Source organism: Diceros bicornis, unplaced genomic scaffold (assembly GCF_020826845.1).
Source record: "Diceros bicornis minor isolate mBicDic1 unplaced genomic scaffold, mDicBic1.mat.cur scaffold_100_ctg1, whole genome shotgun sequence".
NCBI classification, from domain to species: Eukaryota; Metazoa; Chordata; class Mammalia; order Perissodactyla; family Rhinocerotidae; genus Diceros; species Diceros bicornis.
The window spans coordinates 1,105,716-1,119,784 of record NW_026690940.1 but is presented as its reverse complement, the minus strand read 5'-3'; the positions used below and the strand labels follow the sequence as shown (position 1 = coordinate 1,119,784).

At 35.6% G+C, this 14,069-nt stretch overlaps 1 pseudogene; it reads left to right on the top strand.

Moving 5' to 3' along the window:
• The first annotated feature begins 961 nt into the window (after positions 1 to 961).
• On the top strand, positions 962 to 1,436 carry LOC131402399 (small ribosomal subunit protein uS19-like; annotated as a pseudogene).
• Positions 1,437 to 14,069: the final 12,633 nt, after the last annotated feature.

Here is a 14,069-nt window from a genome sequence, read left to right as displayed (position 1 = left end):
CAGTCACTAGGAGGCTGATGACACAGTATACGAAATGGCTCATGCTCTGGGGTCTTGATGAAATGCAATAATTTGTACAGTGAGAATATGAAAGTAAAAATGCTAAAGGGTAAATGTTTTTCAGTAAGAAAATAGGATTTTAGATGGAAAGATTTTGAAATACTGTTATTTGGCAGGATGACAAGAGAATTGATTTTAAGATCAACAGCATTGTTCATAATGATTTTAATTAGCTTATTTATTCTTTTGAAAATTAAAGTCAGAGCTATAACTGACTAATTCATCTTGTCGTTCTCAACACTGCCTCTCTTTTGAGGGAGATATTTCTTTGACCAACACATCTCTGGCAGCGATCTGCAGCCTCCGTTTAAAATCACTAATTTCCATCAACAAGTGAGGTTAGAACTGTGCTGTCTAGGATGGCAGCCACTAAGCACACGAAGCTGTTGAGCACTTAAATATGGGTAGAGCTATGGAGGAAGTGAATTCTAAATTTTATTTAATTTTAACTTAAAAACTGAAGCACCTAAAACATTTTTTCTTTCATAAATCTTTATTGCTTTAGTGGGACTACATTTCACCTTAACCACTGCATCAACATTATTGTGTTGTAGTGAATATGACAGGTATATCATTAATAATTTTTATATTGATTAAACGTGTAAATGATAATATTTTGGATACATTGGGTTAAATAAAAATATATTATTGAAACTAATTTCATCTGTTTCATTTCTACTGTTTAAAATTTGGCTACGAAAAGGTGAAAATCACATATGTGGCTTGTTATATTTCTATTGGCCAGGACCAGTTTAGAGTTTCTTTGATTGTAGCTGTCTTTTCGAAACTAAAAATAATAAAAATTTCTTTGTTAAAATTAAAAATATTTAGAGAGAGAATATGTTCGTACCTTTTCCTTTATGTACGGGAAAACCAACATTCTGAAAAGCAGAACCGACAAGATGGTGGAAGTAGAGCCGAAGAAGAAGCGGACCTTCTGCAAATGCACCTACCGCGGGGCGGCTCTCGCCCAGCCGGGGTCACATTCTAGGAGCAGCTGGAGCAGCGGGTGCAGCCGCAGCCACTAAACCCGCCCTGCCGTGGAGGCGGCTCTTCCGCTGACGCGCCTGCGCGAGCCCAGGAAGGAGGCGCTGCCGGGGAGAGGCCTGAGGTGCTGAAGATGCACCTGGAGACATGGTCGTCCTGCTGGAGATGGTGGGCGTCTACAATGGCAAGACCTTCAGCCAGGTAGAAACCTAGCGAGAGATGACTGGCCACTACCTAGGTGCGTTCTCATCACCTACAGGCCCGGGAACCATGGCCAGCCAGGCACCGGGGCCACCCACACCTCCCACTTCATCTCACTCAGGTGGCCTGCTTGGCCAATAAAGGCACAGAGTTCCTTCCTTCCTTCCTTCCTTCCTTCCTTCCTCCCTCCCTCCCTCCCTCCTTCCCTCCCCTCCCCTCCCCTCCCCTCCCCTTCCCTTCCTTCCTTTCTTCTTTCATGGTTTTTACAAATATTTTGTTTATTTTAATGAAGGTGGTACAGACAATGTCTATTTAAAACCCATATCCCAGGCCAAAAAGTGCAAGGAAAATAAACAAGAGCCATGTTCTGTTCTGTACACTTCTGTATCAATAACTTTATTAACTGGTAATGAAAATTAGAACTTTTCTGGGATCTTCTGACAAGATTTTTCTTCAATCTTTAAAATGCCTTCTCTTCAGTGAAGCTAGCTTTGGAGTTAGTCATTACTCTGGCCGTATCTGTTATCTCGACCCCAACCTGATATTCCTCTTTTTTGGTCCAGACCTTCAGGTTTTAAAATTTGAGAATATTCTGCCATCTCCTTGTTTTTCTTGCCAAGTTTTACTAATGTATTTGGGAGACAAACTTCATTGCTTAGAATTATTATATATTAGTAGGAAAATGAAAATTAAGGCCATAGTGAGAAGCCAAATTTCCAATGTGTAGGGAAACCAATTGAGTCGGGCCTCGACATTCTGCAGGTTGCTTTCTCATTTTACCCCATATGCCCCATAGGACATTTGCTCATTCTTGGTGGGAGAGGAGAGACAAAGCAGGTTGAGAAGCTCCTAAAAGGCAGGGGAGTCAGGAGAGCTTTAAACAATTTTTCAGATCTGGAGAGACAAAAATTAGAATTTGGTTCTGCCAAAGCACCTGGATTTGAGGAACATCAAGATCCCAGAAAGAAGGGAGGCACGAGAAGTGAATCAAATATTCCAGTTTTTCCCTTGAGACATTGACTGTTTCCAAGCTTCTCAGTACAAGTGCTAAAATTCAGACGCCTCAGTCTCCTTGAACTCCCGTCTTTGCATCCACATTTCTCCGTCCCTGCTCTGGGCTTGGAGAGCAAATGCCATCAGTAAAAGGGAGAGGTTTTAGTGTTTTCTTCTTTTGTTTTCTTCCTGAGGATCACAGCCCTGCATTGTGTGTTTTCCCAATATCTGAAAAGAGTTGTTTCATGCTTTCCAGTATTCTTGCTTTTTATGGTGAGACGGCAAGTCAAGGACCAAGGCAAGTTCTGTCATGGTTAGAAGTAGAAATAATTTGTTTTTAAAGTTTTCATAATTAAAATAATTTCTTACATGATGATAGTAGAGCATCTTTAAAAGATTCTTGTGATTTCTTTAGATTATTTTATTTATTACCATAATCTTGGGTTACTTATAGTTATTGAAATTTGAGCTCCTAAACTTGAGATGATTTGTAAATCAACATAATATAAGTAGGCAAATTCAGATTAATTTAAGCATAAGGACAGCTTATCAATGAATATAAACCAATATTGTGAATAGAAGCATTTCAGAAAGATTTTTTTAGCATGTGGATCAGTTGCCCATCCTTATTTGCCATATTTTAATTTAAATATTGATTCAATATTTAATGGTTTAGTTTATTGCCATATTTTAATATAAGTATGTACATGTACATTTCTACATGCACATAACTCAGAACACAAAGTGCATGTGGTTCAAAAAAGGGTTACCTGGTGGTATTTGTACCACTCTTCCAGCCCCTAGCAGCATGATACCCAAAGAACAGGAATAATGTGTGTGAGGTGTGGGAACCAGTTTAGAATTACTGAAACTGTAAATTTAAGGTTCTTCACCAATTAAGCAAAGGTGGAGGAATTTGCCAGATATAAGAGAGTATAATGGAAATGGAGGAAACAAGAAATGGCAGGTATATTATTTTGTGAACTTTAAAATAAAATGGCCAGTTATCTTACCAGCAAAATGAGTTTATTCGAGAGTAGACAGAGGAATTGCAATTTGTTAAATGCAAGCTATGGCGGACCACAGGCAAATCCAGAGAATAAGGGAGGGGAGCTTGCTTTTATAGAGAAGAAGAGGGGGTTGGGAGGGGCTGTTTTGAACAAAAATTCATTGGAGGAAAGTAAGAGTTTGGGGCGGAGATGGCTTCTCGTTGGCTGAGCTGTGAAGCTTCTCATTGGCTGGGCTGTTGCTGGGCAAGGAGAAAATCTTTCTTCCTCCTGCTGGAGTAGTAGTTGCACTTCCTGTCCAAATTGTAAAGTAAGCTTCAGGGAAGTTGTGTCCTGTAGACCTCCCCTAAGGGGCTTCCTGACTCCGTTTTAAGTGAGGTTTTCCTTTATTAATTTTCACAATTTCTACAGTGAAGCTCCTACCTCAGAGCCCTTCTGCATGTGTTATCCTGTTTGCCCCACACCTGTTCTTAGCAGTAGAGCACATGTTGCAGATGAAGAAAAGGAGGCTCAGAGAGACACCAGTGATTGTCCCAAGTTATAGGTTATGTCAGATACATTGTTCTGAAACTAAATTCAAAAATACATCTGAAAATGATGCAGGTGTCAATAAGTATTCCTACCCATATCCAAATCCAAAACTATGTTTTCATCTACGTCCAGATTGTAAAGATGGTGGGTTACCAAAACAATTACACCAGTTCTTCATCCTCAGTGCCAATATTCTGTTAATTCCTGGAGCTGATAAATGTGATATTGGGAACTGTTAATTCAGTCAAAGAGTTTACAACTTTGCAAGAATGAATAAAAATAATGATGACTAACCTTAAGGGGCAATTGTGACTTATTAATTACTAACTTTTAATCTATTTTCCTATGAAGCAAATTTCAGAAAGCATTATGTATACTAAAGGAAGTGATTATTTCCTAAAGTCTTCTTAAGAATTAGCTAAAATGGGATAAAATATTCTGAAATTCAATAAGAATTCAGTGAAAATTGCTGTGAAGTCTATTGCTACCATGTTATTTTGCAAAGACAATGGTGTCTAATTTAGATTTCTTTGATTTATTGAAAGAATTGTAAGGTAACAAAGATGGTTAAATTAACAGCTCTGCACTTTTGGTGGTTAAAACTAAAAGCAGCATTAATAGTGTAACTGGCCTTTTAATTTAAGATTCACAGCATTAGGAAAAAAGTGCAACGTATAATTACACTTTTCCTAGCATGTTTACATTCTTTTTCTCATTGTCTTGCTTTAGAAAAGAAATCTGGGCACCAAATATTACAATATTCAACTGTTATGCTAGCATTTTTTAAAACATCTAACTTAACAAAAATAATTGTTTTAACATCTGTTTCCTTTTCAATGAAATCTCAAGTCTCCTAGATCATCTGTAAAATATCACAAGCATAGAGATAATTCAAATTCACTACTGCTCATTTTGAATTTATGTGCTCTTTTAAATACATTACTATTTAGTAACCAAACTTTAAAATCCCATCTTAATTTGAATATTAAGATGAGAAATATGTTTTTCCTCTTGAAATCTTTCCTATCCATTAAAACACATTTCAAGTCTCACCTCCTTCTTCAAGTGTTCTCTGTTTTTTTCTGTCCTACACTGATCTCTTGTTCTGAATTCCTACGTGATATTTCCTCTGTCCCACTTGCGTAGTCTCATGTACTCTTCACCTTTGTATGGGGATAAGCCAACTACACTTTAACATCCTTAAGGATGAGGGCCAGCCCCGGTGGCCTGTTGGTTAAGTTTGACGTGCTCTGCCGATTTACTCACAGTTGGCTTTGCATAACAAAAGAATCTCCTGGTACCTGCGTTATTGGTAAAAATTATATGGTTTTCAAAGTACATACCAAGGGATCAAATGTAATAATCAGAGCCAGTTAGCCTTATCTCACAGCCAAACCTGTCTAAGAGAATTTACTTATAATTTCTAAGAGCATTTACTTGGGAAAGTTGTAAGTTTATAAGCTCTGTGGTGGTTGGTTTTTGGTGTTATCATAATTGAGGCATTCTGGTCTCTTGCAGGCCTTGCATGGATCCCTTTATTTCTACTCCTGGCTGTTGCACTATTGTCAATTACATGTCTCAAATTTATAATCTGAGATATTTTTCAGTATGAGGACTGAGAGGCAATTTTACTATAGCACCTTCTTTGTCAAAGATGATTATAACAACCAAAAGGTGTCAGTGGGGGAATTTATCGTAGACCAAACATGCCCAAAAGAATCAAAAGGAGATGGAAATTTTGTGCAAAAATTTTGAGAGGAAAGAGATATAGCACCTTATTTTTCTTTAGGTGTTTAAAAAAATTGAATTAACAAGAAAGTCTAGATATAGAAATATGTGAGAATCTACAAATTACCAATAATATTTCAAAATAGCTACCCTTCTTAGCTTTGACTATCTTTCATAACTCTTCTAAGAAAATAATTTGGAGGAAATATCTTTGCATCCCAAAATGTTTTTTTATATTCAGCTGAATATATTTGGTTAAATTTTGCAGATACTGTTTTGATACATTTATTGTGTACACAAAGATCAAGGCAATATTTTATTTATAAATTCCACACCCAAAGATTCCCTCTGTGGGTTTTGTTTAGTCACTAGTTCCTTTTGAAAAGGAGCAGCAAAGTCATATTAATGAGTCCATCTGTTAATGGAGTTTAAAGTTTCCTTCATTCTCGGATGGCTTTCCTTTTCTAAAGATTGTCTTCTCCAGCTCAATAGCAAATACAGATCCCTTTCTTTGCTCCTTGCCAAGTAGTATTTTCAACTGGGATAGCTTTCTGTATTTCGTTTTTGTAAAATCTTGAAAATATTTGTCTTATGGAATTCCATCATTTTCCCTGAGAGCACAGTTCCTGCATTTGACGGATAACCTCTTGACTTGAGAAATGCTTTGTTTCTCCAGAGAATCTGAATTCATAAAACAATCAGAAAATTTCATTTAGATGAAAGTCCACAGCGATATAACCTCCTCCTTTTTGTGCAAACATGTATGGAGTTTGGTTGCCATGGTTACTTGTTACTAGCCCTGTGCTCTCTGTGGTTCTGTGTGAAGCTGGGCCAGAGATCAGCAAGCCTAGAGTGTCGTTATAGTGAGGCAGAAACTGAGAAGAATGCTTTAGTTGATGACCATGCAGCAGTTTAGAACACACAATTTTAAGGTCACAATTTAAAAAAAAATACTTTAGGGGCTTCCCTCCACAACGCTAACTGCTTATTCAGTAATGTCATAGGAACAAGAATGAGAAGAAAAGAAAGACTCAAAAGTATAACTATATTGATTTTCTATCTATCCATCCATCCATCCATCCATCCATCCATCTATCCAATATGTATAACTAAAAGAACTTATTCATAAAGTAGAATTTTTAAATGTGTGGATTAGTTTAGTACAATACTATAGTTTGTGTGTGTGTGTGTGTGCATGTGTATGTCTTAAAAGAAAATTCAAGTTCACAAATGTGTATTTTGACCTAAGGTAAACCCAACAAACACAAAGTTGAACCTCTTAGGAGAAAAGTTGTTCCCGGGATTCTATACTCAAGGATAGTTCTGATCCATTTTATTCATGGAAATTATTTAATTTATCCTGTGAAGCAATATTATAACATAGATTTGGAATGGTGTTCCAAAAGACCAAGCTATATCTTGAAAATTATGTTTTAGTTGTGTTTATGCTATCTGTGTAAAATTAAAATAGTGTTATATACCTTTATTTTAATTTGGCATCTGGATAGCAACTGTCATGTGGTTATTACCTCCAAAAACTTCAAGATTGTTACGCAGAAAAAAGACTGAGGGATCTGATGGTAGAATTCTTTGATAGGTAACTAAAATATGATACACTTCAAGAAATCCGGCAGCAGCCCCATCACCGGATGCACAGTAGAAGTGTATTCTGTTCTTTAACCATTATCTTCTAACTGTTCTTGGAGACACAGGATCAGTATCAAGCAGAAAACTGAGCGCTATTCATCTTCTTTGAAGGTGTGGCTTTTTGAAAACAGCAGACTGCAATCCTTTTCCTCTTATGACTTCTAGGGCCCCAAATCCCCCCAACTAAGCTATGATGGATAAGGGCAAAACTGGAGATGTCTTGAAAACTGTATTTCTATGTCTCATATTTATTCATGGAATTCTTTAATTTAGAGTTTTAAGATGTCAGGCAAGGAAATAGGTTACTCCACTTACATCCAATAGAACAACACTAGAGCAAGTGTGCTAACCTGGGGTCCAAATTCAGGGGCTCCATGAAATTGGATGGGAAAAAAGAAATCTTTATTTTCATTCGTCTGTAACTGAAATGTAGCATTCCTTTCAAGTACGAATGTAGGCAATAAACCACAGTTATACTAGCAGGATTCGTGACTTTCTCCCCAAGAGAGATCATTAATAGTTTGATAACATATTTAAGTAACTTTAGGTGTCTCAAAATATCTTTTATGTTCATTGATACTTTGGATTTATGGTAGTTATGAGACCTTTCACTAGATCTTGATATTAATGATTAATAAAGAAGCACATATATATTGGTATATAATGTATATTTTATTTTAAAGTAGATTGCTATCTGTGTTTCAGCATAATTTATTTTCTTGGAATTCTGTTTGCCTTTTTAAGGTTTCTCTATGGTTCAGTGTTCTGGCAAATCTTTCCATGGCACAAAAACATAAAGAAGCCCTGCTTTAAGCAGAACATTCGCTGGAAATTGTGTAATAGACTGGGACTTGTGTATATCAACCTGCTCTCCAGCCCTGACTCCACAATGAGGATTTAGCTAGCACCCAAACAGTAAGCTGTGCCAAAGCAACCCAACACCAAATCCCTTGGTAAGCACCAACTCTGGATAACTCCTACAAAGTTTAATGATGAGAGGGGTAAAAGCACTGCAGATCAAAGAAGCGAAAATATCAAATGAAGACTCAGAAAAAGACCGTACCTCTGAAAATGAGCGATTATTACAGAAACCATAAAATTACTTCAGAAAACACTTTGACATCCTTGATATAGAAAACCATCAAGACTGAATGGGATAAGATTAAAACAGAGAAGGAAAACGTGAAGAAGTAATCAAGGAAACAAAATATGCAATGTCTGAATTAAATTTTCATCAGAAAAATTAACGAACAGGATTCTGGAAGAAGAGAATCAATTTAATGATATGGAAGATCGACTTTAGACACTTTGATTCATAGCAGGGAAAGAAAAATAAAAAGGAATGACAGACAATGGAATTATAGGTGTTTCAGCAGGAGAAAAAAACAAGATAATTAGATTAAATTATTGTTGAAGACATTAAATTATTGTTGGAGACATGTTTCTTCAGAAAAATAATTACCAACATATACCAAATGAAACAGCCTCCAGGAAAACTACCACTTCAGGAAAAACTTTTTAAAAAAGAAACCTCTATTTTAGAAAAAAGTCCACTAGGCACATGAGGAAAAAGAAAATCTACAACACAGAGGAAACAAAGAAAAAGGAAAACAGATTATCTGTAAAAGAAGTAGTCTAGCCTCCAAATTCTCTGTGACTCTAAATATGAGATGTTATGGGAGGATGCTTATGGAGACTTGAGATAATTTTTATCCAACTAAATTTCCTTAGAAATAGAACAAGTATTCAAATATACAAAAGATGCACTTACAGATTACTTTGAAAAGTGTTTAAAAGTTTTCAGTATATATTTTAGTAATATTCCAACTAATTATAAAATAATTCCAAATTAATTGCTCATAATTGGAGAAGTCAGGTATAAAAATGTGACAACTAGGACAAATTAAGCCTAAATCGTTGTTCAAGAGAATTTATGAGATGTAAAATTAATTGCAATAAACTTGGTGTAAATCATGTTACGTTAGTAAATGTTGTAATGTGGGAATGGGCAGGGGAGAATTAAGGGGTGTTAAACTGCTTATTATAAAAAAGAGGCACTTTATTTTGAGTCTAATGCTATTCAGTGTTCCAAACTATCTCTAGACTTGTTATGAAGTTAAATTTATTAGAACTTTCTAATAAATTTAGAAATTTATTATTTCCCTCTAGTAAGGGAGACTACCACAAAGTCTTCTTACTGTCTCAAAAGGGGAAAACTAAAGTGGGGTTTTATAGACTTTGAACCTAGGATCAAATAATTTAAGGCAGGTCTTTCCAAGTGGGTATCTGATGGAGACAGGGCTGAATTCATGACGGATTAGTTTAAGTTTGGTGGACACAACAAAATGGGGGTCTTGAACTAAGTCTTGACTGATAACCAAAATGTTACCCAAGGGAGCAGATTATGTCTGATAAATTGATCATGAGAATTTCCTGAATGAAACAGTGAAGTTGTATAGTGGTTTCAGCCTTATCATTCATAGACCACGTTTTTTTGGAACAAATGACTAAATCACGTTGACATAGGTGGTCTTCAGGTTTATCTAAGTTGTGTTAATACACATGGCCTCATTGATGTTTTTAAAACTTCTTAAAAGTAACCAGTAATAAAATTAACACCACCATAATGTGGAATGTATAATTACAGCAGATAAATATGTATGTGTGCATGCATAACAAAACTATATCTGTCAAAACATTAAAAATTCTGTTAAAAATGTAAATGCTTAAACCATTGTATTGACAAGAAAAAAGTTTCAGCTTGAGTAAAGGTAATAAAATTTCAATATATGCTGTTTACATGAAATATACAAAAAACAAACATAAAAAACTAATGGGCAAATGTTGAAATGGCAAATGCAAAATAATAATTCAATAATCACTTAAGGCAAAGTTGTCATCAAAGTAAAAAGTCCTAGAAGGGAAAAAAGGTAAATTTTAAATAGAAAAAAAATACAGACCTTGATAATGAGATGACATGCTTTATGTAGTGAATAGTAGAGAACAGCAATATATAGAAAAAAAACTTTAAGGAACCTGAGGAAAAATAATCAAGAAGATAATTTCAATACATTAAAAATTCCAGCCTTTACCAGAATAAGCAGACATAAATTTTAAGTATGTTTGCAGAATTATAAATAATCTATTAAAAAGTTTAATTTTTGTGGAAACAGAGAAGATTGAGTGTCTATTTGACAAGATCTCAAGCAAATCCTATAAATACAAAGGTTGTATTATATAAGACACATTTTCTGATTTGTGTGCAATATATTTATTTTTATTTTTCTCCCCAAAGCCCCAGCAGATAGTTGTCTGTCATAGTTGCACATCCTTCTAGTTGCTGTATGTGGGACGCGGCCTCAGCATGGCGGGAGAAGCGGTGCGTCTGTGCGCGCCCGGGATTCGAACCCCAGCCGCCAGCAGCAGAGCGCGCGCACTTAACCGCTAAGCCACGGGGCCGGCCCTTTGTGTGCAATATAGATGGACGTTATTGTCAAAGGTTTAAACATTATCAATAACAACATCAACAAACTACAACCATTTTTAAATTTAAGACAATATAAAACTTTACCAAACAATTTTTGAGTCAAAGTAGAAATTAAAACCATTAGTAAACAATTAAATATGATGAGAACACTACTCACTAACACTTACATGATGCAGTCAAGGCTATACTTAGAAGAAAAGCAATAACACTAAAAGCTTTTGTTGGAAAATAAGAAAGAAAGTAAATTAGCTAATCAATAGTTCAAGAAATTAGACTAAATTAAAAATAAAACTAGGCAAAGCCAGAAAGAATAATTACAAAGAAAATTATGACTATAAATTATATAAATGGAAAATTAATTCTTGTAAATTTTTTTCCAATGAGTATTATATGTCAAATATTTGCCAACTACATATCATAGACCATATAGATGAATCCTCACAACTGCCCTATGGGGCAGTTCTTACATGGTTTTATAGAATATTATTATATTATTATTATACCATTTTATAGATGAGGAGTTAAAGCGTTATAGAAATTAAATTTCTTTTAATTGGAGCATTTAGTCCATTGATGTTTAAAGTAGCTATTGATAAGTATGTACTTACTGCCATTTTTTAACTTTTTTTTTTTTTCTCAGTGTTTTAGTAGTCCTTCTCTGTTCCTTTCTTCTTCTATACAGAGGGGAAGCAGGGAGGGAGGAGGGTGAAAGGGATAATTTGGTACATGTGTGTGGTGATGGGTTGTAATTAGTATTTTGGTGGTGAACATGATGTAATCTATGCAGAAATAGAAGTAAAATGATGTACACCTGAAATTTTTACAATGTTATAAACCAATGTTACTGCAATAAACAAAAAATTAAATAAATAAATAAATAAAGTATAAAGCTATTAAAAAAAAATTTCTTTTGTAAGCATCCATAGTTCACAGGTGGTGAGGTTGTAATTTGATCATTGTTCTTTCTGATTCCAAGGTTCATTTCTTAACCAGTGTGTTAGTTTTCTATTGCTGCTGTAGCAAATTGCCACAAACCCGGTGACATCAACAACACAAATTTACTGTCTTATTGCTTGGGAGGTCAGAAGTCCAAAATGAGTCTCATTGGGCTAAAATCAAAGTGTTGGCAGAGCTGTGTTTCTTCGGGAAGCTTTAGGGCACAATTCATTTTCTTCCTTTTTTCAGCTTCTAGAGGCTACCACATTCCTTGGCACATGGCCCCTTCCAGCTCCAAAGCCAGCAATGGTCTGCTGAGTCTTTCGAACATAGCCTTACCTGGATGCTGTTCTGCCTCCCTGCTCCTCTCATAAGGATCCTTCTGATTACGTTCGGCCCATCCAGATAATTCAGTATAATTTCCATATTTTAAAGTCAATGAATTCTATCTGGAGCTTTAATTTCCTCTTGTCAGATTACATACTGTATTCACAGGTTCTGGAGATTAGGATATGGACATCTTTGAAGGGCCTGCCACAATAAGCATGCTTGAAATGTTAATCTTCCACGTACTGCCTCTTTGAATATAAAACAGGCAATTTTGATGAGGAAAAAATGTGTAGAAATTAGAAATGAAAATATCTAAATAAATTAATTAAAAGTGAGTTTGTGTTGTATGGATAGGTTCTTAGTAGAAGACACTCTAGCTGTTTAAGTAGAAAGAAATCTGGTAAGGGGTATATCTTGCCCACAGAACCTTTAGGAGGCTGCAACAATACAACCAAACACAGAATTAGCCCAAAGATGCTGCTTTATCTTTCTGGAGTAGAAGCTGCCTACAGGTACTGCTGTCTCCAGATCGTTCTATTTTGCTTCTTTTTACTCTAGTATATCAGTCTGCTTGGGCGGTCCTAATAAAATACCACAGACTGCATGGATAAAACAACAGAAATTGATTTCTCACAGTTTTGGGGGGCTGGGGAAGTCCAAGATCGGGGTGTAAGCATGTTCAGTTTCTGGTGAAGATCTCTTCCTTGCTTGCAGAGATGGATGCTTTCTCCCTGTGTGTTCAAATGGCCTCCTCTTTTTTGTGCTGGGAGGGGGCTAGGGAGCACTCTGATGTCTCTTCTTATAAGGACACTAATCCTATCAGATTGGGGTCTCACCATTATAACCTCATTTAACCCTGATTATTTCCTTAGAGGCTTTGTCTCCAAATACAACCACACCAGGGGGTTAGAGCACAATTTGGGTGGGGAGAGGACGCAAAGATTCAATCTGCAGCATCTAGTAAGATGGAGTTTCCATGCCTAGCCTGGATTATCATGCAACTAACTTCTAAACACAAGAATCCTGTCGGTACCTTGACTGGCAGAGCTGAAATCTAGCATCGGCACTATACTGAGACAGATATGAAGAAAGGGAGAGGTTGTATTTATTTGTTTGTTTTTTGGAAGGTGAGATTCGCTTGTGGAGAACTATCAAACTGTGGGACGGATGTTCAAAATATTTTTGGGCAGCCCCAGAAAAAGTGTATAAAAGTAGATAGAGAAGAAATATTAAAATAAGTATATTCTGTAAAAATCTTATTAATTAATTTCAAGGGTCTTTCTGTGAAATAGATGAATCATCAGGAAATTATCAAAGTTGACTAAAGTTACTATAGAAAACCTGAGAAGTATGAAGTAAGTGAGAATGTTGCCCTATCCCCTAAAAGAGTGGATCTGGGTTATTTTATAAGATACTTTTTTCAAATCCTCAAGGAACAGATAATTTTCAGCCTATTTCAATGTTTCTAGAACAGCGAAAAAGAAGAAAAGCTACCCTGTAATGCTGATAACCCAACCTAACAAAGAGCATAGAAAGAAATTATCAATCTCAATAATGAATATAGATGCAAAAATGGCAAGTAAATTACCAGCAAATGATATCCAGCTGTATTTAAAGAACTTAATCCATCATGGCCAGTGGGGTTTATTTCATGAATGCAAGAATGGATCATTACCAGGAAATCTATTAATCAGATCCTTCATATCTAAATCAAAATCAAATCAAAATCAAATCAGATCTAAATCAAAATATATTTAACTATCCCTATGTGAAATTTGCTTGAATATAATTATCATTTCTAGCTCAAAATAAAAGACTAGAATTTTTGCCTTGACCCAACAAAACTGTATACAATATATATCTCAGATTCAAAATCTGCATCATGATTCATGTTAATCTTAATTTGTTTAATTGGCTAGTTCATTTAGCACAAATTAAAAGCTACAGATATTCTAAAACAGAGACAACATTTTCATTATTTACAGACAAATTATCTGTGTATTTTGGGGCAACAGAATCATCAGAAAAACTAAAAGAAGACATGTAGCGTGTATAGTGATGGCTGTGTCTTTGAGGTCTGACATCCAGCTGGGCCGTTTGCTCCTTGGGCAATTGTTTAGCATTGGACAATAGTTCAACTTCACTGTCTTATTTTATATAGG